This window comes from Mustela lutreola, chromosome 8 (genome assembly GCF_030435805.1).
Source record: "Mustela lutreola isolate mMusLut2 chromosome 8, mMusLut2.pri, whole genome shotgun sequence".
NCBI lineage: Eukaryota > Metazoa > Chordata > Mammalia > Carnivora > Mustelidae > Mustela > Mustela lutreola.
The window spans coordinates 140,989,015-141,014,035 of record NC_081297.1 but is presented as its reverse complement, the minus strand read 5'-3'; the positions used below and the strand labels follow the sequence as shown (position 1 = coordinate 141,014,035).

General features: G+C 56.9%; 1 long non-coding RNA gene across 1 annotated transcript; it reads left to right on the top strand.

Annotated features, from left to right (window-relative positions):
• Window positions 1-420: 420 nt before the first annotated feature.
• LOC131839447 (uncharacterized) lies at window positions 421-23,494 on the top strand. The gene is made up of 4 exons (XR_009356958.1): window positions 421-682; window positions 1,169-1,280; window positions 13,319-13,459; window positions 23,421-23,494. It is a non-coding gene; the product is annotated as an uncharacterized LOC131839447 (long non-coding RNA).
• Window positions 23,495-25,021: the final 1,527 nt, after the last annotated feature.

Below are 25,021 nucleotides of genomic sequence, written 5' to 3'. Positions count from 1 at the left end.
GAGAGGGGGATGTAAGCCCAGCATGAGTTCACACGTGTTCCCATGCAGAGCCTCACAAGCGTTGGTGACAACCCTTCACCCCCACTCCCGGGCACAAATGCCAGGTAATTCTCTGGTGGATGAGGGAGAGGGGGAGGGGACCAGGGGATCCGATTACCTGGGAGGGAGGAAGGTCCGTGAAGGGGTCTCCCCTGACCGGGCTTACCCTGTGCAAAGCGGGGAGTCAGGCGTGTGGGTCTTGGACCGGGTTGAGGCTGGAGGTGGAGATGGGCAGGGTCCCTAGGGAGCTTCTCCAGAACCTCCCGGTATCCTTGAGCAGAAGTAGGCCGGTCTGCCAAACTGGGGCAGGAGCTGGGAATCTGGGCCGAGGGCCTGGTTGGTCCCCAGGGCTATGCCTCATGCATGGGCACCTCTCTGCTGCTCTCCCCTGCTGGGCAGTCCGTGGCAGGGCCGTCCATCCTCCCGCTGGCTGGTCCCCTGCCCGCACGAGGGCGTAGCCCTTCGCTGGCCTTGGTTCTACCCTAAGGATCCAAGTCCCCAGGAAGTATATTAGCCCATGGCCAACTCCAGGACAGCTACGTGGCGGGGCTGGGATCTGGACCCTGGCCTCTGCGATGGTAGGGCTTAGCCTTTTCTAGGCCATCACACTGCTGTGACCTTCAGAGGAGATGGGAGATGGCAGGTAAGCTCTCTAGGCCCAATAACCCCAGGCAAGAATGTCATAAAGGGGCTTCGAATAGTAGAGACGTTGGTTTAGAGCTTTTTCTGGCCCCAGATTCAAGGAATTTGGAGGTTCTCTGCCTTAGAGTATCAGACATCATGCCTTTTCCGAGGAAATCTGTTATCTTCAAAAAGGAATCTTCCAGATGCAAAAGAATGGATGTTGGTAGGTCGGAGGCCTGGTGACTAGCGTGTGTACCTGCATATGTGCATGTGTACGTGCCTGTCTATGGCCACCTACCAGCTGTGCAGCACTGGGTGAGCCCCTCAGCCTCTCTGGACTCTGTGTGTTCCCTGATGACATGGTGGGTGCCGGCCCAGGCTCAGGCCCAGGAGCTGCCTGGTTTGTCGGGGGCCATGGGGGCAGATGGATACCGAGCACAGCTGGGCTCCAGCGGCCGGAGGTGAGGTTGTTGTGTCCATGGTTTGGGTTGTGGTCTTCGTCCAGCCAGGCGATCGGAAGCCCATGAAGGCTGCGGAATGATGCCGAGCTCTCTGACGGTGAACGTCTGTACCTTTGCAATAAGTGTGGAGGTCAGCCCCTTCCAGAAACAATGAAGGTGAGATTGGTCCCAGAGCAGCATGCCGGAGGGTTTGGGGTGGGTAGAGGCAGAGAGACCCAGGGGTATAGAGGGAGTGTGACTGTACCCACTGCTGGCCTGCACAGCTGAGGGGGCTGCAGAGAGGTGGCCAAGGCCCCCTGAGGGGTGGGTGCGGGCTGTTCACCGAGTGGGGGCTGTGTGTATGTGGGCAGTGTGCACACACGTGTGCACATGCCTAGCGTGTGCGCATGCCGTGTGCACACGTGGGGCCGTGCCCACGCCTTCCTGGACACACATGTTTTCCACTGTCGCAGGGAGAGCTATCCATGGGCCCTGTGGTCTCTGGCCAAGCGCAGAGGAATTCTTTATTTCCATGGCCTTCCACGGTGATTAAGTCTCCAAACTTTTCCTTAACCATCATTTCTTCCAGATGAAAAATCAAATTGCATCTCCAAGCAGCTTGGAAATCGATTTCTTTCCAAATGAACTTTTGGAGAAGCGATTCCAGAGAGAAATAAGAGGAGGAAGGTGGTAGGTGGAGAGGGGCGGGGACAGAGCAGCTGCCGGGGGCTCTGAGGGCCTGAGGGCGTGCCCTGGCCAGGCTGGTGCCCCCCGGCCCCTGCCCCCAATGCAGCCTGGACAGTCTCCCCACTCCCACCCCTGCCAGCCCTCGGTCCTGACCCTGCATGGGGGGCCCAGCGGCCTGGCATGGGAGCCCTGGCAAGTGCCCACCTCACGCACAGGCCTGAGACCTTTCCTGAATAGAAACAGGGTCCCACAGTAACCCCAGGAAGGATGGGCTGTCGTGTTGGCCTGTAGAGGGTTCTAGATGTGAAATGCTCAGCGCTGCACCAGGGGCAGTGCAGGGTCAAGGGGGCAGGTGGGCAGCTCCATGCCACAGGCGAGCCACAGCCAAGTCCAGGAGTCAAGGAGGGACTGGGGGGCCCTTCATGGGGGAAGAGGTGTGTGCCTCAGGGTTTGTCTACGTACCTGCTGTGTGCCGGGGACTTTGGCATTTATTGATCCATTTTCCACATGAGGAACTGAGCTCAGGGAGGTGGAGCAACTTGTCCAAGTTCACACAGTCAGGGAGCAAACCCAGATCATCCTGGGTCCCCAGCCTGCGCACCACCCAGGGCCACCACAAAGAGCATCTCGGGAGGGCTTCCCAGAGGAGGTGGCTAGTGATGGTGATGGAGAGGGAAGAGCAGAGCAGGTTTCCTGGCAACTGCACAGTGACAGGCAAAGAGGGTGCAAAGAGCGGGGATGGCTAGGCTGCGCTTCACAGTCTGGTGGAGCTGGGAGGTGGTGTGGACGGGTAACAGGCCAGTTCAACCCCCGTAAGGGGGCAGGGAGAGGCACTCCTGGTAGAGGGTACAGTGGGGGAGGGGACTAGGGGAGATGATGGTGGCCCTCACCGAGTGCTTACTAGGTGCTAGATGCCGAAGGGTCTAAGGGTCTCACATGAACAAATCCCACAGCCCAGGGAGGCAGGTACCATGATGGTCTCACCTTATAGATGGGAACACAGAGATCCGAGAGGTTGAGTCAGAGCTCAGGAGTGGTAGCGCTGGGACTCCCACTCAGGCTCGCCCCTAAACCCCTGCTGCTCCGCTGGGGAGAAGAAGGGAGCAGGAGGGAGGTGTGGGGGGCCTGCTCTTAGAGCGGCTGGGCTGGGTGAGGCCCCAGGAGCTGGGCAGCAGGGTTCGGCTCAGGAGGCCCCTCGAAGGCCATGCTAAGGAGTTGGGGCCTCCCCTGAATGCGAGGCACCAGCTTGAGGAGCAGGAGAGAAAGGCAGCCGGCTGGGGAAAGGCGGAGGCAGAGTTTACTGGGCTGTGACAGAAGGCACCCTGAGCCAGTCTGTCTGTCTGTCTTCTCCTGACACTGTCCCTCCTGCGTCCTGGAGAGCCAACAGTGCCAGGAGCTTCTGTGGCGGCTGTAGCACTCCAGGGGGAGTGATGGACATACGCATGCGAGGGTGTGTAGATTGGCACAAGTGTGCGAAGTGTCTGCTGGGTTTGTGCGCGTGTGTCTTGTGGTGGTGGTGGTGGTGGCGGCTGCAGCCAGCCCAGTGCAGGAAGGTGCCTGTCACTCAGTCTAGGAGACAGCCATGGGGCCTGGTGGCTGGGCGGCCATGCAGTGGGGGTGGGAGCTCCGTGTGGTTCTCAGAGCCTGGCCCGTCCCCATGGCAGGTGCTCCCCGTGCTTGTCCCTTCCCCTGCACAGCTCTGCCCACCCTCTGGTTGACTGGCTTGAGGGAGGAGGCGAAGGCCCGAAAGAGCTGGGGGAGGGGGATTGAGGAGATCTGGGGGGGCAGCAGAGGGTGGGGCTTGGAGGTTTGGGGGAGCGGCACAGATTGGGGTTCCCTGGAAGAGAAGCTCCCTCCCTCCCTGGCTGGCAGGTGGAGTTAGCAGGAGCACTGGGGAGGGGGCAGGGTGGCTTAGCAGCAGGGGGACATTGGCCAACGTTGGGGAAGAAGAGGAGGAAAAATCATGGGCCCAGAGCCATGGGGGCTGAGAGATGGACAGAAACCGCAGGCTGGAGGCAGCCTGGCGGGGCTTGGAGGCTCACGTCCTCTGTGCCAGGCCCTGGACAGCGAGTTGTCACAGCAGACCGAAAGGCGGGCAGGTGGGAATCCCGTTCCCCTGAGGAAAACTGAGGCTCAAGTGGTCCCACAAGTATCCAGGGGGTGGGATCCCAGAGCCCCGGGTTTTGTGGGGAGAAAAGGGGAGGGGGAGGTAGGGAGGGGAATGTGTGTTCTAGACCTTTGGGCTGGGCCTCCCTCACGCCCGCCCGAGGATTCCTGGACAGAGGGAGGGGGCTGGCCTGAGGGCAGGAGCCCTGAGATCTAGTCTCACCTTGTGACAGCTTGCTGTGTGTCCTTGGCCAGTCACTGCCCCATGGTGGGCCTCGGTCTCTCTGTCTGTGAAGTGGATTATCTGCCGTATTTCTTTCAGCTTCTGTGACTCTAACTCCAAGAAACCTACCTTACTGGCATTCACAGGGAGCTGATGGACCGGGCTGAGTTCTCTGCCCAGGACTGTCCCTTAGCTGCTGTGGGAGTCCTCTCTCCAGCTGTCTCTGCCTCAGTTTCTCCCTGCTCTAACGGGATGGAGGGGCTTGAAATGGATCTGTCTGCCCAGGCCTGGCACAGAGCCGCCGGATGAATGCCTCCCCTCTCCCCTCCCCTCCCCACACCTAGCTTCCCCAGCTCTTGAAGCCTCCACAGGCCGGTTCTGATGAAAGGTTCATTTTCCTTTCATTGTGCAGGTGACAAATTCTGCCGCCAATAATCACTTGTGAAAAATCAACAGTGAAGCCCAGCGGCTCCCTGGGCCCCGGAGAAATTTGAGTGGATTTCCGGAGGAGCAGGGTGGAAAAAACCCAGGGGCAGCTGTGGGATCTGGGGGCCGGGGAGGGGAGGAACAGGGAGGGACAGCCACACTCCACGGTGTGCTGCCAGGACTGGGCTGCGCTGGCACCACGAAGGGAGGGGCTGCCTTTCTCATCGCATTTGGAACCTCTGCTCAGGGCAACCCTTCCTCTCCCCAGCTCCTACAAGGAGGTGGGCCAGGCTTTTGGGCAGGAGAAACAGCCTGAGTAAGCCAAGGGGTTATGGCGGGCTTGTTCTCAGGAAGTGCAGGGCGGGAGGGGTGAGGTGGGGTGGGGTGGGGAGTGAAGGGGGCGTGGGGGTAGGGAGGCAGGCCCTGCTTGAGGGGAGGACCAAGGAAGATGGGAGAGGAAGATGGATAGAGGGAGGGGTTCTGATCCCAAGGGCCCGAAAGCCCAGGAGAAGTTGAGTTCTCTTGGAGGACATCGGGAGCCATGGAAGGTTTGGGAGCAGGAGATGGAACTGCATCACCTGATCTGCTCTGTGCCACCTGTCAGCCTCCAAGGACCCAAGCCCACATCCTGCACGGCGTGGTAGGGCTGAGGGCAGGAGGCTGGGGGAGGATCCACCTAACACAGATGGAACACCATCTTTGTGACCGATTATCTCAGAGCTCCCATGAAGGCAACGCAAGCTGTAAGTGGTTTTGACCACAGAGCGCCCGCAAGAAGGGGACCCTGTCAGTGATCTGTCTGTGGGGCGAGTTCTCCTAAATGGTCTCATTTGTGCTTCTTCTTCCTCCCCCGTGAGGTGGCGCTGTCCTCACTGACCCATTTTACAGATCAGAAAAACGAGGGTTTCAGAATTGTCAGGGGTGACCGGCCATCAAACAAGCACATATTTCTGGCTTTCCAGAACCGTGTGTGGGTCCAGAAGGTACTTAATGAATGGCTGGGAGCCAGGATTTGACCCCTCCAGCTCTTTGGACTCCAGAATCAGTGCTCTCCAGATGGTTCCAAAGAGCTTTCTCTGAGCCAGTACTATTGTCAGAGAGCATGACAACCCCAGAAATAGAACCATCTGGGAAATGTTCAACCATCTTGGAAACGTAGCCCAGAGAGGGAAAGTGATTCACCTGAGGCCACACCGTGACAGAGCCAGGACCAAGACCCTGGTCCCTCAGACTTGCTCCCTAACCCTAGGCCCAGCTGGTGGGCACTGTGGACTCAGCCCTGAGCTGGGCAGGAAGTGTGGGAGCTGCCCAACTGTGGCCAGCGCTCCCTGGCTCTGAAGCTGGGCCCGGGATGGGCAGGGAGAGAGGGCGAGGGCCACGGCCACTGGCCACAGTGCCATGTAGTGAGGGGGGAAGAGGCTGAGCCTCCTCCAGCTGCTAGGGGGCCCCCCTGTGGCAGCCAGAACTCTGAGAGGCAGGCTCACTCCCGCCCTCCATCTCTGCCTCCCTTTGGACCCACTCAGCCCCGAAATCCCGTTGCCATCATGGCCCTGTGGCCACTGGTGAGGACAGTGAGCAGGTCTCCTTCCTTTTCATCCCTCTTGTTCACGCTCTCCCTCCACCTGTCTTGATGTCTCTCAGATGTCAGCTTCAGACAGAATTGGTCTGGGAGGCAGGCATCTCTCAGCTGTGGGACCTTTGTGGATCTGCCTACGTTTGCCCGGGGCCTCACCTTTCTCATCTGTACAATGGGGCTAGTGCCCATGGCCCCGGCCTCCTGAGGGTTGCCGTGTCCACAGAGGCCCCTGAGCACCCAGCAGGTGCTCCCTCTGTGGCAGCCGCCAGACGGTGATGGGGATTTGTGGCAGAAATCATTGGACTCCAAGCGCCTCACCGCCCACTTGCCACCTGACAGCCGCCTTCCGGTTCTCCATCACGGCGGGGGAGGCCGGGAAAGCGCCCCACTCCCTGCTATTTCTCCTCTCCAGCCTCCCAGGAGGTTAATAGCAGCTTCTCACGGGGATAGTTGGCTTTTTCCCGGAGTGTCCTCTGCCTCTTTCTTTGCTGGGAGGATATTCTTGGGTTGGTCTCAGTGGAGAAGGGAAGGAGGGGAGGCGTTTGCCTACAGAGGGGGCCCTGTCTGGACAGGATTCGGCTCCAGGCAGTGCCTGTTTCCAGAACAGTCCCCAGGTGCTGGGCTGGGTTTAAGTGTGGGCAGGAGAGGATCGGGGCGGGTTTCCCTTCCCTAGCCCAGGTTATTGGACTGTAGGGGTGTCTGAGCCTACTGGGGCCCGGAATGGATCTGGTGGTCTACACTGGGGCATCCTAAGGAAAGGAAGAGCTTTCGCGAACTGCAGATAGAGGGGCAGGCCAGGCGACAGGCTGGGCGATGAGGTTGGCCAGAGAGCCCCCAGGGTCCCCCTGGCTCATCTCTGGGGCCTGGGCTCCTCCTGCACCCCACCTTCCCTGGTATGAACCCCAGCTAGCCTTGCTGGGTAGAGCCCGGCCACTTGGTGTGTGTGTGTGTGTGTGTGTGTGTGTGTGTGTGTGTGTGTGTGTAGTTTTTAACTGCGGTAACATAACATGAAATGCACCATCTTTAACCGGTTTTAAGCTCTAAGCATATTCACACTATTGTGCAACCATCACCACTGGCCAACTCCAGAACTTTCTCATCTTCCAAAGAGAAACTCTGCCCACTAGACAGCAACTCCCCATTCCCTTCTCCCCCCACCCCAAATCAGCCCCAGGAACTCCCTTCTACTTTCTGTCTCCCTGAATTTGCCAATGCTGGGCATCTCACAAAAGTGGAATTAAAGATTCATCGTTTTGTATTTGGATCACCTCTTTCAACATATGAGTAAACTGAGGCCCAGAGAGACTATGGGGCTTGCCCAAACTGCAGGCCCCAGCCCTCCATCCCTCTGTCTTATCTCTTCTGTTTCCACATATCTGTGAGTGTCCCAGTTTGCCAGTCACACCTCCAGACCCCCATTCCCCTGGAGGAAGAGAGGCAAGAGCTAAGAGGTCCTGGGTTGAAAACTCTAAAGGCGGAGCCCACACCTTTAGGGGGCCATTCAGCTCTGCCTGGGGGGAGGCCTGGCTGTCCCAGGCTTGTTGGGAATGTGCCAGAGAATGCCAGGCCCCTTGGAGGTCCCAGTGTTTCTCTTCTGATGCTGACCTGGTGACCAGACAGACCTTGCAGATCGCCTCTGGCTGTGCTGACATCAGCCCTCCCCAGAGCTCTATGGGTAAGGGAGGGGATAGGCTAGCAGCTAGCAACATGGCCCTAAGGGCTGCCTGAGGCAAAGAAGAGCCTGATCCAGGGCTCTGGCTTTGTGGTGACCCACACTTCCTGACACAGTCCCCATGTCCTTCTCCTAGGCCCTCCAGGTTCAGTGTGTGTCTGTGTGTGTTTGGGGAGGGCCAGAATGGCTGGGAACCTTACAGTTACTGAGAAACATGTTGATTCTGCTCCCAGTGTGTGTGTGTGTGTATGGTGGGGGGGAACATAAGCAAGTCAGGTGTCTGGTGAGGGAAAGGAAGGTAGAAAGAGATCCCCCATGCCCTTCTCACCTTCTTAGTCCAACACTTAAAGCCTTATGTGATCTGGCCCAACCCACATGTCCATCTGCAAATTCCATAGATTTGTTCATTCATTCAGCAAGTTTTGACCGAGGATGGCTATGCCCAGGCACGGTGTCCAATGCTGGGGTTCCACAGCCATAGCTGTGCCGGAGACAAACATGTGTTGTTTGCCTGGCATTCCTGAGCTTGTGATCCAACAGCAACACCTGACATGAAATAAACAATCAGATGATTGTGTGCAGGGAGCGCCAGGGCCTCGTGAGGGACCTGCGAGCAAGCTGGACTCAGAATGGGAGCTCAAGGAAGGCTTCCCTAAGAGGCTGTGGGGCGGAGGGACTGATGGACCAGCCAGGCAAAGAGCTTTAGGAAGGGTGTCCCAGGCAAAGGGACCAGCACATGAAATGGCTCAGGGGTGAGCTTGGGGAACATCAAGGAGGCGAAAGCAGCAGGCTTGTTAGTGAGAGGAGGGTAGGGCTGTGGGGCTGGGGCCTGGATTGCATACACAGGGTGATCAGAAGAATTCATAGGAGACAGGGAGGAGAGATCCCCTGAGCCAGGGGGACTGATTCAGGGCAGGGTTGTTATCAGGACTGTGGAACTGGCTTGGGAGCTGACTGCAGCCGCAAGGCAGGTGATCTGGAAGCTCAGGAATGGTGGCCTGTGTGATCTTGGACAAGTCTCTTTACCTCTCTGAGCCTCAGTTCTTTCACCTATTAAAGGGACCCATCCCATGGGCCTTGTCAGTCTCTGGTAAAGGCTGGAGGTAAAGGCAAGGGGGCTGTTTCTCAGTTGGGCACTGATGGCACCGAGTACGACCGGGACCCTGCTTGGCCAAAGTTTGGGCAGACCCAGTCGCCCGTCATTCCTCGGATCCAACTGCGGTCACTGTGTCCCTGTGCTCCTGGAGCCTCCGAGCTGGGTCAGACCCCGGCCTCTACGCCCCCAGCTCAGGACAGACCCATGGTTGCAGACTGTACGGGGTTCCTCCCACAGGTGAAGTTGAGCACCATCAGCTTCCCAAATGGGGGTGCGATGGTGGGCTTGCACCTTCTGGAAGACCTCCCCAAGGTAGGAGGCTGTGCCTTGAAGGCCAGGGGGCACATCTCAGGCAGAGAAAGCGCATAGCACATTCCAGAAAGCAGGAATAAGCTGGTTGGCATAGGGACCTGATAGACAGTACTGCTGATGATGCAAGGGAGCCCAATGGTGCTGGGTCTGATGGGCCTTGAACCCTAAGTGGAATCGTTTAATTTGATCCTCAAGGCTGTGGGAGTCACCAATGATGTGAGAGAGACAGAGATAAACAGAGACAGGCTGGGGAGCTGTCCACTGGGAAAGAAGATTTAGCCCAGCATCAGGTCCCTTGAGACCTGCACTGTGGGTGGTGGCCTGGAGGGAGTGAGGAGGGTCTTTCTAGGGAGTCCCAAGATCGAGGCCCTGGGTTCCAGGCCAGCCCCACCCCATTGCCCTGGTTTTCTGGGGATGCCAGGGTGATCCCTGTCCTGTGCCCCAGAGCCCTGGGAGATGCTGTTGCCTGGATTCTGGAAAGCCAGCCCCACCCTGTGCCCTGCATTGAGGCCATAATGCCCCATCTGAGACTGGGCTCCAGGATGGATTACTTTTTGCCAGCTTGGTTCATTCTTGCCTAGATCAGGACGGGGAGAGCTGGAAGAAGCCAGGGAGGAGAGGCGGGGAGGAGCCTGTCAATGAGAAGAGGGGGGGCAGTGGGGGGAGTGGGGGTGGGGGGTGGCGCTCTGCAGTGTGCGGTGTGATGGGTCCTCCCAATGTTGTGACAGCCTGTGTGTGTAGCTGGGGCTTTATGTCTTGGAAGGGAGTGCACGGGGCATTCTAGCAGCCCCCTGCGGGCTATGCCTGCTGTTTTGACTTCCCCCCTCCCACCCTTTCATGAACCATCAAGGTTAAATAGGGACCCCGCCACCGTGCCAAGCTCCAAGAGGGGGCTATCCCTGAAGTCGGGCTGGGCATCCCTAGCCAAGGGGAATCCTGTGGGCAGACCGGCAGCCCAGCGGCCCCTCTTCCTTCCCGGGGCTACACTACAGCCCAGCTCTACCACCACACTTCCTCACCTCCCTCCCTGGAGATGGGCTGGAGTGGGCGGCAAGGTGCTAGTCTCCAGCTCCGGGAGGGGCTGCGGGGAGCAGAAGTGGGGGGAGGGAGACCGAAGAGGCAGGGAGCAGAGAAGAGGCTGGGAGAAGGTGGGGGAGGCAAGGAGGGGGGACAGAGATGGAGAGCCAGCAAGAGAGAGCTAGCAAACCAGCAGTGACAAAATAGGGGCGGTTGCCTGAGTCCTGCGTGTCTGTCTGCTTCACACACATTATCTCATTTAATCCCAACACCTCCAGATTCGGGTATTCCCAAAGTTTAGTTTTGTAAATGTTTGCGTTTTATTTAATCTAGTCACTGGAATTGCTAATGCATTCATATATTTCAATATTTAAAAGACAATCGTGCAATACCAGGTCTCCATCTCCTGGTCTCTTCCTCCGGGGAACAGGCTCTCTTCCGGGAAGGCAGACAGCTTTGCTAGCGACTTCGATTCTCCACGAGGGGATCTGTGCAGAGACATGCAAACACATGCATAGGAAAGCAAATATGTGCAGAGACACCCCCTCCCCATTTTAACCCATTCCATCACCAGGCTCTTCCGATCTTTTTCCCCACTTCCATCTATTTTATACACGAGGCCAGTACTAAGGCTCAGGGAGGTTAAGGCAGTCGTCTAGGGTAGCACAGCAGGGTTGGAGAGGTGGGCAGCGACCGCCAAAAACTAGTGGGAAAGGGGAGAGGATCGTTTTGGGGTGGGGTGGGGGAGGGGGTAGCTGTCCCGGAGGGGGCAGCCAGCGGAGACGCGACGGGAGCGAGGGGGGACAGCGGAGCACGGAGGCGCCAGCCGGGGCGGGCGCGGGAGGCGGAGGAGGCGCTGGAGCGGGCGAGGCTCGGTCTCCTGCCGCCTCCGCTGCGGGTGGAGCTGGGGGGGAGCGGGGAGAGCGGGGGCGGGGGAGCGGGTGGGCGCGCCGTCCTGGATGTCCTCCTCTGCCCCCTTCCAAATCCTGCGCTAGGGGCCGTCAGGTCCCCGCCCTCCCCTGCTCCCCACCCCTTCCCAGCCTCTGGATTAGTGTTGGGAACCCGGTGGAGAGCACGCAAGCAAGGGAAGACGGGAAGTGGACCAGGTGACGAACTAGCCTTTCCCCCTTGGATGTTCTGGAGCTACTCTCCTTAGGGGCCCCGCCTGTCTCCTATTGGGTGTCCCCTGCCGTCAGTCCCAGTGCACTCGCGCCCCTTCCCCCCATTCCCCAAGCTCGGAGGAGAGGTGGTCCATGAACGCTGGGGACCCTGCAGCCCTCCCCCTGCTTCCCAGGGGATCTATGCCTGACGCTGCAGGTCGGTGGGGCAGTGTCCAGGCTGGTGGCGCCGTGGGCAGCCTCCGCCTCGCAGTGCTTTTGTGAAGCCCCCCCCTCCCCACGCCGCCCCGCGGCGCCGGCTGCTGCCTGCTGAGCCGGGGGTGCGCCCCTCCCCCCGGGTCTCCCGTGCACCGCAGGGTCCTGGAGCGTTGCCTCCAGTGCCACACAGTGGAGTTCGAGTCCCCAGCGCCCTATCTCTGCTTGACTGTCCCTGAGCCTCACTTGGCTCCTCTGGAAGCGCTGAGGGTGCGGTGGGGAAGGAGGATAAGATCTTAGGATGTTTGAGAGAGTAGAAAAGAGCAAGCCATGGCGATTGCTTTGCTCAGCGCCTGACTTCGTGAATGCCCAATAAACGTGTGTCAGGATGATGATGGTGATGGCGATGGCGATTCCCCATGACCTGGCTGGAGGATTCTGGAGCCAGAATGGACCATCGAGAGACCGTGTGCAAATCCCCAGCCCCTCTACATTCAGGAATAAAGGAGTAACTTGCTTAAGTCTAAAACCAACACTGCTGAGGGAATGTGGTTCCCAAAGGGAAATTTGAGGGCTCTTGGCCTCCCACGGCTCAGTCACACTTCCTCTTCTGACAGTGGACGCCGCACCTGAGCCTCCTTCCCTCTTTACTTCCTTCCTGGAAATAGTTGAACTGGAAGGGCAGTTGGGTCATCTGGCCTAGCTAGCCCTCTGGCTCACTCTTTGACCTTGAGCTAGATAGTCACCTTCTCTGGGCCCCGCTTTCATACCTGGTAACTGAGGGGGTTGGGCTAGCTAGCAGTTCCCAACCCCCAGTTGTGCCCTAGAGTCATTTAGAGAGCCCTTAATAAACTGTCAGTGGCTAGAACCCCTTTGCAGACCCGGTAAGCCAGCTCCTCCAGGGTCTGAACTGGGGAATCTGCACCTGGCCTAGTCCTGGTCCTGGGAGGCACAGACCAAAGGGTCTTTGAGCTCCTGACTCTGAGCCCTTCTGCAGCTCCCTCTGGGATGGATAAGGACACAGAGACCCAGAAAGGAGAGGCCATCTGTCTCACCTCTCAGTCTCTTCTCCTACTGAGCTCCTACCCAGCCAGCCTCCACACAGTCTCTTGAGCTGAGATGAAGCATGGAGGACCAGACTGACCTAGGGGGGACTTGGGGAGAGGGGAGGAGGGCAGCTGCCACCCTGCCTGTGGCCGACTATCCTTGTGCCCTCTTGGGCCATCCTTGTTCTGACCCCGGGGCCAGGGACCCTGCCTCATTTTTCTGAGCCCACAATTCTAAGAATCTCTTGGGTGTTCCTTGAACACTTTGGGCCCCCCACCCCAGGACCCCCCCCCTCCTTCAGGGGCACCTGGGAAGGATAGACGTGGAGGTGCTGGTGGGTGGTGGCAGGTATGCAGGAAGTAGGCTCATCTGTCTTCCTTCTCCAAGAGCTTGTGTTCTGGTCCTGGCTCCTCTTAGGAGGGACGGTTTCCGAGAGGAACTGATTGAAATGTACTTTTCGTTTCGGGAAATTAAAGTCCTCAATTTGAGAGCATGGCGGCAATTAGTGTTTAATCATGGGAGGGTAGAGCATAGGGAAGCATTCCCAGTGCATGGCTGGGTGGGCTGATTATCAGCCCTGCTTCCTCCTTGGGGGGACTGAGGCTCATCCTGCCCCTTCCCCAGGACAGATTAAAGGTATAATTTGATGAATCAATTTGTTTTCTGGAGGAGGGAAGAGGGAAAAGGGAAGCAGAAATATGATAATAGCCGGAATCAAGTTGCTCCATCCTGTCCTACAGGAATCATTAGGAAGGCGTGCAGGGAAAAGAGACAGATGCCATCAAGGAGGTCCCACGTCCTTCCTTCAGGGAGCACGCTGACATCGTGACCTTTGAAGACTTGAAGATCTGAGTTCAAATCCTGATTCTAGCATTTATCAGGTGGGTGACCTTGAGAAATCTGCTTAACCTCTCTGTGCCTCTATCTCCTTCCTGGTCTCTAAGAGAGACACAATCCAGCAGGGGGGTTGGGCCATTAGTAGATGTGTGTCCTGCCATGTCTGGCACATAGTAGGTGCTCAGTGAAAGTGACAGGAGAGAGAACAATGGGTTTGGGAGGGAGGAAATGAAACTGAAACAGTGGCCTGGCAGAGCCAAGCCTGGGACGCTGGGCCAGAGGGCTCTCAGCACAGCATCCTTGGACATTAGCAGACAGGGCACAGTAAAGCGGCATTTCTGGCAAAAGGAGAAAACCCCAAACAGTGGGCAGCAAGAGTGACTGTGTGGGGTCAGGACCTCAGCCTGAAGAAGGAAAATAACCTCTTCCTTCCTTCCAGAACCCTCCCCATCATGCTACCAGCTCAGGTGCCCCCTTGCAACTCAACATCTTCTTGTTGCCCCTTGTAGCTCTGCGAGCACCCCTCGCGGCAGGATGTGGGGGCAGGTGCCTTGGGTGCCAGGAATGCAGCCAGCTTTTAAGCCCCGGTGAGCATGGTGGGGAGCTGGGCAACAGTGGCACAGGGTGACGGGCTCTGGTTGCGGCTGGCCTGGCCAGGAGGGTGTGTGTGACCACAGGCAGGACTCAGGTCTGAGTCAGCCAGACCCAGGTTCAAATCCTGCCTCTTCCTCGCTGTATCTGGGGGACACGTGTTTGCCTTCTGCAAATCTCACCTGTAACTTCCATTTGCCTGGGCTGGTTATTAATGATTGTAATATTTGCCTCCTTCCTCTTCTTAGCAAGGGGGCCCCTGGGAAGCCTTAGCTGAGCGTCAAGGGATGGTTTGGGGCACCGAGAGGGGACAACAGGGGTGGAGACAGGGGCCTCTCTCCATTTACTGAGTATGAGTCACACACCACGCCTTGTGCTAAGGTTTCTATGTCCTTGGTTTGGCCCTACCGCAGGGGTAATCATTCCCATTCTCCAAACAGAAACTGAGGCTCAGAGAGCTGACCTGGAATGCTCAGGCTCGCTAGCAACGGGCCGGTTGTTGGCCTTGGGGCTCTCTGACTCAGAGTCTGGGCTCTGTCCAAGCTGGCAGACACCGCAGGAGGAGGTCCTGGGGCTGGAGGCTGCGGCCGGGCGTGGGTGGGCAGGCCCATAGATCCTGGCTAATGGTTCCAGGTGGGCCTGGCACTAATGGACACTGTGTGTGGCAGACGCGGATCTGGTGGGAAAGCCGGCTCTGGCCATAATGGGGCCAAGAGTTCTGCCCACCCCTCTCCTGCTCCCACTCCTCTGGCCTGGAAGGAAGGGGTGGTGGAGATGTGGGGCTCGGGGAGGAGGTGTATGCCCAGCTGCCCTTCAGGGCTTCCCTCGGCTTCCCCTTCTGCCCAGTGGGCTAATGATCCCCGCCAGATCTGGCTAATGATCCCCTGCTCAGAACAGGTCTGTTCTGAGCCTTGAGGGGAGTCAGGTATGGGAGTGAAGCTTGTAAAAATCAGGAGGTCAGCTAGAATGGTCCATCTCCCCACCTCCAAGAAAATGTTCTTTCTTTGGGACCCCAGAATGGTCGGGATGCAGGCAGGTGCCCGCAGATTATGCCAGGTCTCCCCTTATCCCTCACAGAGCGGTCCTAGGTGAGAGACCCGCACAGCCTGGCCTGAATGGGTGGGTGGGTGGCGCTGGCGCGTTTTTGGAAGCGCCTGCCTCTGATTGGAGGGCTGGTTTCCATGGTGACGGATTGATTGCCCGACTCGCAGAGACTCAAGGGGAATGAGCAATGGGCCTTTCTCCCAAGCTGGACAGCTCCGGGTTTGGGTTGGGAAGCCCAGGCAGGGTAGATACCTAGGACTCCTCTCAGACCTGAGGGGCCCCGCAGGGAACAGGAGGGCCCCTCAACTCAGCCCCGGGGGGCCATGGTTGGGTCCCTGCTCTGTGTGTGTCCTGAGCTACAATGCAATGGGAAGGGGCGGGGGTGGGGGTGGGGGTGAGGGCGGGGCTAGGAAGCACCTACCCTATGAAAAGGAAGCTCCTGGGACTCAAACCTGGTCCAGTAGAGTCCCAAGCTCATGAGCTTAACCACCAGGCTATGACAGTTCCCGGGGATGTTGGTGAGGACTCAGCTCATGGATGGGGGTAGGCACCCCAGCATGCACCCTTGGACCTTGGACCACCAGAAGGGAACTGGCCGTGTTGAGCCCTGAGGGCAAGGGAGAGAGAGACTGGTTGCTGCTGGGGGAAGTCAGGGCTGGAGTGGTTGAGGGCTTTGAGAGTCCTTGAACATGGACATGCAGGATGAGTTGGGGCTGAGAGGCCTCGGGCTCAGAATGGGGAAATAAAAGCATCCCGGGGTGGGGAGGCTTTGGCCTTCACACAAGGAGGGTGTGGAATGAGCAGGGTATGTGGCTGGGGTCCGATTCTCCTTCCGTGGCAGTGGGCTGTCCGGTTTGTCAGCCCCCAAACCCTGCGCCCCATCTTACCCCTTCCCACTCCCCTCTCTCCTGCGTCCTCTGTGGGTCAGGAGATAGGCTGGTTGGACTCTGACTGCTCCCTTTTCTGGGGTCTGGATGCTTCCTTGGTCTGCACGACCCCCACCCTGTGCCACACTGGTGCCACCTGCCAAAAGGAGGAGGTTGGCACAGGCGGGGCTGTCCCCATGACCCAAGGTCAGTGGCTCCCCTCTTGTACTCCTTCTTCCTCCCCAGCTCCTCCTTAAACCGCCTCCTTCTGTCCCCTGGCCTGGGAGGACCCTTTACTCTCGCAGAGTCCTCTCCTGCCCCCAGAGGTGACTGGAGGTGATTTTGTCCTGATCCCTGCCACAGCCCCGTCTCCATCCTAAACCCAGCCCTCCTGCTCGAGTCAAAGATTCCTGCCCCAGCCTGGCCCCTCCCCAGTGCCTACCCCACACCCTGCGGCAACCCCAGCGCTTCTCCTATCTAGCCGCCTCATCTTCCCCCAGGACTCTTACCCAGCCACTGCCCCTCTCCCGTCTCTGCCTCCATCCTGCCTGCCCTGTCCCTGTCCAGCCCAGACTTCATTGGGAGCCTTGTTCCAGCCTCAGCTTCTCCGATGGGCTTGCTTAGGGCCTCATTGGCATTCTGTCCACAGCCGCACCCGTCGCTGGCTGCAGGCGCTGTCGGGGTGAGGGAGAGAACGAGAAAGACAGAGGTCGGGGCTGCAGGTTGTGGGGAGGTCTAGGTCTGCTCCCTGCACCTCCTCTCTGGGCAGCAGGGCTCCAAGCAGGACTGGACATAGCTGCTTTTTTATCAAACACCTACTGGCGGCTGGAAACCTTAGACAGCAGCGTCTCTAACCTCCCCGGTGGCCCGCTGGGGCGGGTGTTATTCTCCATTTCACTTGGAGAGGTGAACTGATGTGTCTGTGGCAGACATTGACGGGCTTCATTCACCCTGGACCCAAGTCCTCCTGCCACTGTCTTTCGCTGTGGGTTTGGGCAACGTGAGAGTCATTGGCCCCCTACTTCAGGCGCTCCTGGTCCCCGAGCTCTGTGAGCTCTCCAAGGATGGTCAGGGTTCCCATAGGCACAAAAGGGGGTGAGTGAAGAGGAGGAGGGAAAGGGGAAGGAAATGCACGTGCAAGTGCTTGGAGCCTGGGACACTGTAGTGAGGATAGGCCTGGGGGATGCAGCTTGGGACAAGGCCGGGCAATGGATCAGAGGCACTTTATATAGGTCTTGGGGACTTGGAGACCGGCATGGAGGCCGGGCCTTATAGAGAACTGGAGAGCCACTGGTTGTTGAGCAAGGGACAACGGGCTGGATGCCGTCTGTACCGATGCCTTCCTTCCTTGGTTCATTTATAAAACACGTCCTTAGAGCCTTCTCTGGCTGTGCCTTTGCTGGGACTGGTGATACAGAAATACCAGTCACACTCTCCGTTCTCTGGAGGCTCCAGGGCTCACCAGGAGAATGCATATTCATGGATTCACGCTCATGCATATTCGTAATGCATCGCCCTGAAGGCCCACTGGTGCAGGAGAGCTTTGGTGTACTGGGGGCAGTGGAGGTGGGTGAGAGATCCGGAAACGTTTTATAGAGTCAGGGTCAGAACGGGTCTTGGGAGGGTCCAGTAGAGGGTGCCAGAGGCCCCCTGGACTGGAGATAAAAAAGAAAATTCCAGGCAAGAGGGAACAGCATGAGCCCCCGCCTGGAGGGAGGCTTGATCTTGGATTTAGGCGATTGCTAGTGGTTTGGGTTTCCGGTAAGACAGCGAGGAGCAGGGGGTGGAGAGGCATGACAGAGGCGGGTCACCCTGTCTGCAGGGTAGGAGATAAAGTGGAGAGAACTCCAGGGGGACAGAGAGACCCGGCAGGTGATGGTGAAGGTCAGAGCGGAGGTGATGGGGGAAAGGAGAAAACTTCGAGATACCCACCCATCCATCCGTCTAGAAAGTGTTTGCTGAGCACCTGCTGTGTGCCTGGGACTGTGCTGAGCACCGGACATGGAACCAGCAGGCTCGCTCACTGACTGGCTAGGCAGCTGGGGGCTCAGCTTGGTGAGCGTGGAATGAAGCAAGCGTAGAATTATGGGCTGGGGAGGGACACTCTGAGCTCAAGGAGCATCGATCCAGGGCACTGTGACTGGGGATGGGGGAGGCAGTAAGGAGCAGGGCTAGGAGAAAATAAAAGCTATTCCCAATGGGGGAGTAGAAAGGACTAATGGCATGCATGGTGCTTTGCTGGTCTTCTCATTTAATTTTCATTTAATATCGTTCCCACTTTTTCAGATGAGGAAACGGAACCTCAGAGACTTTATCACTTGTCCCCTAAGTGTAGAGGTGGGCGAACATTTTCTGGAAGGAGCTAAGTAGGAAATTTTTTCCAGCTTTGGGGACCATACCTCTCTGTCAACCAGACTGAAGCCTGCCCTTGTGGTAGAAAAGGCAGCTGAATTCAGGAGCAAAAATGAATGAGTATGGCTGTGTTCTAATAAAGCTGTATGAGCGTTGGGATTTGAATTTCATATAACTTTCATGTGTCAGGAAATATTCTTCTTCTTTTGATTTTTTAAATATTCAAATGATGAATATTTATTTTGAACATGAATTCGGAATATTTTTGAATATTTATTTATTATAAATATATATTGATATATACATATATTTATTTAATATTCATCTTGGAGACGATTTTAGTAAGCAATTTGTTTAATATTCAAAAATGTAAAAACCATGCTCTGTTCCAGGTGGTCCCAAAACAGTTGTTGGCTTGGGGGCTTAGTTAGGCCACGGTGGTTGGGAGGTGGTAGAGTCCAGTTTTCAATCTGGATCTGCAAGACTGGGGACCTCCGGCTCCATGTGCTGCGACCCCACCTCCGCCTCCCTCCCTCGGGCTCTGCTCAGTCTGTCGTCCCATGGTCCAGCCCTCCAGGATGCACTTCGCTCCCAGGCGTCTAGGCTTGGGGGAGGAGGCAGGGCCGGTAGGCCATGAACTCTGGATCAGCCATTCTGGAAGGGGGTCCCTGCCCAGCCCCTCACCAGGTGGGAAGACCTTAAACCACTCCGGGCCTCAGTTTCCCCATCTGTAAAGTAAAATATTCCATTGTTAGGGTCACAGTGAGGCTACCCTGAGAGCAGGCCTGGAAAGGCACCTCCTCCCTTGGCGGCCTCAGTTTCCCTTCTCCACCGGGGTTCTTCGAGCCTGGTCTCCACCGCTCCGCGCCTCTGCCTCTGTGCCTCCCGCATCTTCAGCCCCCCTCCTTCTTCACGCGGGTGTCTCCCAGCTGCCACCAGCGCCAACGGTTTCTCGGTTTCTTGGTTTCTGGAAAGCTTTTAAAAATGAGGCTCCCTCCGGGGCAGCGGGGGTGGTCGGGAGCGTGGGCGCCGCCCGCCCGGGGGAGCTTCCCTGATTGGGGGGTGGCGACAGCAGGGGGGCCTCCAGGCCTTTGGCAGGGAAGATCTGTGGCTGATTATTATGGAAATCAGGCCCCAGCGGCAGGCCGGGTGGCGCGGGAGCCGAGAGCCCCGGTGGGTGGCGGTGGCGCGGGAGCCGGGAGCCCGGAGTGAGCGCCTGCTGCTGGCTGGGCGCTGGGGCCCGGTGTGGAGGAGGTAGGCTGGGGTGTCCAGTCCCTCCCGCACTGCTGCCCCAAACGTAAGCGCGCCCTATCCTCGCCAAGTCCGCGAGGAGGGGAAGAGGTTCCAGGGAGCCTGGGCTGCCGGGCGGAGCTGCAGCTGGAGGGTCTGCGCTTTGAGGTGCTGGGGACGGGGGGGCCGCGGTGCGGGTTATTTTCAGTCCGAAGGGAGGAAAAGGTTGGGGTCCCACGCCCTGCCTGTGGGAGTAGGACGAGGCATAACCTCACGTTCTTTTATTCAGTGTGCATCTGGCACCCAGCACTCTGCTGAGCGCACTGAGGTTCTTGATCGATTTAAAAATTTCCATTGATGTGGCCCTCATCACTCCCATTTTATGGATGAGAAGATAGAGACCCGCAAAGGCAAAGCCCACAGGGCAAACACCAGAGAAATCTGAACCTGAGGCTACTAACGCCTGGGGCTGGTTCTCACGCCCTTCCTACTCCTGTCTCCGGCTGGGGTGGGGGGCGGGGTGGGGTAGGCCACTTGGACTTCCAGGGACCCCTTCCCATCCTGAACTCCCCATGCCTCTCCAGTGGGGGCCTCTGCGGATGGGGAGACAGACACTCTGCCTGTGTATCTATGGGGCAGGGCTGAGGCTGGGGGGCGGATAGGTAGTGCTGAGACCCCCAGTTCCTGCCTATGCCCTGTGCGGTGAGCAGAGGGTTTAAGGTGAGCTGGAGGACATCCTTCTCCCATCGCTCAAAATCCAATTCCTTTATATGTTTCACATTCTGGAGAAGGGAGACCATCTCGGCTTAAAATTGACCGAGAAATAAAACTAGGAAAGTCAGATGGATTTGTCCACTCTGTTAGCCAGAAAAATGACCCCTGTAGAAAGGCAGGCAGCAGCCCTGGAAAAATCATTGTAGCAAAGAAGAACAGCTATGGCGTCTGCTGTCTCGCTCTGTAATGAGGCGGAGAACCCCACAGGTACACAGGCAAAGGGCAGGAGCAGACAATTCACACCCAAAAGAAACACAGGTGCTTAACCATCGCATGGAAAGAAATCCATTCCCACTCAGAGACATGCAAGGCATGCAAACTTTAATAAGTGCAATTCCATTCAAATTCACCAATATTTTGAAACATGAAGTTATTGAATCCCCCAGCAAATCAAACTCTCTTCAACCGAACTCTAGTGTCGCGCCTTTCAGAGCTCTGCGAACGTTAGCTGAACTCAGTCCCCACAATGGCCCCCGTTCACAGAGGAGGAAACTGAGGCTGAGAGCAGTCCATTAGGTAATTTGCCCTGGTTACACAGCTGCAGAGTAGTTGAGCAAAATCCCCTGTCCCACTGCCAAGCAGGGACATTTAACCCCCAGGCCAGGGGTTCTCAGAGTGCGGTCCCAGGTCAGAGACATTGGTGTTACCTGGGGACTTCGTACAAATGCTGGGCTTCAGGCCTCATGTCAGAGCTACTGACTCAGACTCTGGGGGTGGGGCCCAACTCTTCGCATTTTAACAAGCCCTCTAGGTGATTGTGATGCTGTGATTCAAGAATCAGTGTTCTGGGGCGCCTGGGTGGCTCAGTGGGTTAAGCTTCTGCCTTCGGCTTAGGTCCGGATCTCAGGGTCCTGGGATCAAGCCCTGCATTGGGCTCTCTGTTCATCGGGGAGCCTGCTTCCCCTTCTCTCTCTCTGCCTGCCTTTCTGCCTACTTGTGACCTCTGTCAAATAAATAACACAAATCTAAAAAAAAAAAAAATTAGTGTTCTGGGCTCCGGGCTCCAGGTGAGCAGCCAGAAGGGGGCACTAGCTCTTGTTACAGAAGACAAGTTAGACTGACCCCACCCTTTTGAAATACCCACGGACAGCAGGTATTTAGAGCCCGTAAATGGCCAGTAATTGGACAAGGTTTTATTCCTGATGCTTTTTAGACAACGTAACCATGTGCACAGCTGGAAACAATGTAAGTCTCCAACAGTAGGGGATTAGGGGAGAAAAGCTTGGACTCCAGTACTAGATGGTCTATGGTCATTGAGAAGCGAGTTTGTGAAGCCTGGGAGGCGTGGAACAGTGAAGGGAAACGGCGTGTTCTGGTTTCCCAGGACATCCTCAGTTTTAGCTGACAGTCCCGTATTCTAGAAAACCCATTGGCCCCAAGGACTTAGGACGGTTGGCCATCCTAGTTGTAGTTGGGACTTGTTCTGCAGTCAAAGAATTTCTGTTCTCTCTTCTCAAAGGGCAGGTAGGAGGATGGTCCTTCTCATCCCCTCTGAAGTTAGGTGGTTATATGACTTGCTTTGGCCCGTGAAATGTGAGCCAAATTGATGTGTCATAACCAGGTGATGCTCCTGGAAGCCTGGGTGGGGATGGGGCTACTTCAGCCTGGTTCCTGTGTGACTGAGAAGCAGAGGTCCCCGGCCACCCCCCTCCCCCCACTGGGCAGACCGTGCAAGCAAGGCGTAAACTCTTGCGTGTGAACCCACTGACATTTTGGGGTTATCTGTTACATGGCATAACCTAGCCTGCCCTGACTGCTACACGTGGGGGAATGTGAAGCCCGTGATGTTAGGAAGACACATGTTACAGACTAGTAATTGCCGCGGCCTTGCACAGATGTAACACACAAACCTTGCAGGTGTGCTGGCAATAATCGGAAGTGTTTAGACTGATCACGGAGAGGAATTATTGAGCTAAGTTATTTTCTTCCTGATCATTGCATTATCCAACTTTTCTATAATGAGTTTGTTTTAGTATTTTTAAAATAGGGGACATTTTATTAAAAAATACTTCCTTGGGGTCAAAGCGGGGTCCTCTCTGGGCTCTTATTCATTAAATGAAAATCCGGAGGAGGAAGAGAAGGGAATTAAGCTTTCGCTTCAGAGGATCAAAGGGACTGTTAAGGTCAAGGAGTTAATCCTCTTGGGCAGCCACAAACTCCCTGCTGGATCACTGGTCCTCTTAGCCTCAATAGCTCAGTGGGAGCAAGTGGAGCAGATGCTACTTTTGGGCCATGTGACTCTGGGCAAGTCAAAACCTCGCTGAGCCTCCACATTCTCATCTGTTGGATGGGAATGACCTTGCCTACCTTGGGGGTTACCGAGAGAAGCAAATGAGAGGAGGCATTCTCAGTACGTGTTGGTACCTTCTGCCTCTGTCTTCCACGTTGGGCACCCCTTGGCCATGTCCCTTAAGCCCCGGGAGCCTCAGTTTCCCCACGAGGAAGGAGAAAGATGGTTTTACAGGCCCAGGCATCCCCTTGACGAGGGTGGAAGTCCCTGGGCAGAAGCTGAAGACGGGGAGGAGGAGAGGGCTTGGGGACCTTGGAGTCCTGCAGCAGAACTGAGCTGATACCCTCCTCCCCCACCCACCTTGAGATTTGCAGCCCCAAACCACAAGACTGCATGCCAAAAGCCAAAACTGTGAGCACTTAAGATCAGGACAAAAGCAGGTGCTGGGTCTCCTTCGGAGGCTTGGGACTAGCACACCTGTTTTCTGACATCTCTGGAGTCTTAAGGGGCTGGGGTGGTCAGGGAGGACTTCCTGTAGGAGGAGAGCTTTAGCTGGTCTTGCAAGGAGGGCATGGGCAGCTCCTGGCACCTGTAAGGGTACCCTTGCTCTCAGCTTTGTAAGGAAGCCCCCACCAAGAATCCAAGAGTGGCAGCTAACATCTGTGGAGGGGACATGTTGATGGGCTCTCTGTCCTTGTGATCAGCCTGCACACTACCACTGGGGCCGGACTTGGGGAAACTCATCAGGACTGCCCCCTCCCCACCTGTCTAGCAGGTGTAGGGAGGAACACCTATGGGCCCTTCTCCCCTGTTCCTCCCTGCAGCTCCCAGTGTTTTGCCCCTCAGGGAGGTCATTTGTCCCTCCTCTCTCTTCCTGGCCTCTGGCCTCAGCCTCTGACGCATCCATGTTTCTCCCAGAGCCCAGGGCTGGCCTGGAACCAGGTACTGGTAGAGCATGTTTTCCCCCAAGGAGCCTCTGTGGAATCTGGCTCTTCTCTTGGAGGGAAGTTGGATTTTAGGAAGAGGAGGCCGTGCGCACAGCTGCCTAGAAGAAGCTGGATGGGGCGGTACTGACAGTGCCAGACGGGGTGAGGGGGAAGGGCTGTTGCTGGGGATTGGTCTTCTCCGGTCACTGTGTGTCCCAGAGAGGGTCGGCCTCTTGTCCAAGATCACACAGAAATTTGGGGCAAGGCCGGGACTTTGACCTAGATGTGTCTTACTTCTTCAGCCATCCCGGGGAGGTCTGACAGGGTGGGGGGAGCATGCAGGCTGGGTGGAACATGAGGTGTCTGCTGCCCCTCGGAGGCGGGGCCCTCAGGGCATTGGGGTGGGGGGTGGGCCTTTCATGGAGAGGAAGCAGGGGCTCAAAGCTGGCAGCCAGGGTGGGAGGAGACCTCTCTGTGATTCTTTGATGCTCACACTTTGCGGACCCCTGGGGAATGCCTGAGTCATCGCTGAGCCAGCAAACATATTTAGCTTCTCTGGTTGTCCCTAATAAATCAATTTCTCCAGCCCTCACACCTGCCGCTGCACTCCTGGCTACCCCCCCCCCCCCATCTCCTGCCTGCTGGCATCCGGGCCTAGGCCCCCAGGGCCAGTTCCGGGCTACCAGGCCAGAAGGGCTCCCACTCCCCAGGCACAGGGCAGACCCCCCACCCCCCGCTTGCTTCCCAGAGCCCCCTTGCTCTTTCCCACTGCATCCCAGGGCGTCCTGTGCCAAGCTTCTCCTCCCTTGCTCAGGGATGGCCTCTGTTTTGCAGCCACGTCTCCGGATCCCCAGTCAGAGCTTCATGACGAGAGGCACTATGGTCTCAGAGACTCGAGAGAGTCTTGTGTCTGCTCCTCGGCCCCTGCTAGGGCCCAGCCTCCCTCAGACTTGTATCTTCTTGGCCCGCCGGGGCTTGTGTTTGGGGCCCACGGGAATCCCAGAAGTACCTGGCCTTGTCACACCTTGTCCTAGCTCCTCCTGGCCTCCACTTAGCTTATCTTTCTTGGGCGCCTCTTCCGAGAAGGCTTCCCAGCTCTTCAACTCTCTTGCCCCCATGAATCTTTCTTGTTCCAATGGCCCCGGCCTGTTTTGTACCATGAAAGCACGTGCATGGTAAGGGTTGTATGGAAATGTTGAACCACTATATTGTACACCTGAAACTAATATAACACTGTATATTAATTAATGGGAATTAAAATAAAAACTTAAAAAAAAAAAGGCACGTGCATGGTTTGCTTTGTAATAATGATAACACTTAACTCCGAGTAGGCACCCAACACTCTTCTAAGTGTTTTGAACATATTGAATTATTCCCATTTTATAGATGGGAAACTGAGACTCGGATCGCTTAGGAACTTGCTTAAGGCACTGGGTAGAGTTAAGCCTTGAACCTGGGCCCTCTGGGTGGCTCTCACTACTGCCCCCCTGTGGCTCTTCAGTGAGTGGCTTTTCCGGGTACCTTCTCATCCACTCCCCGCCCCCCGCACTCCTCCCAAACTGTCCCAATTTACCCCAAGGACCAGGGCTGCGT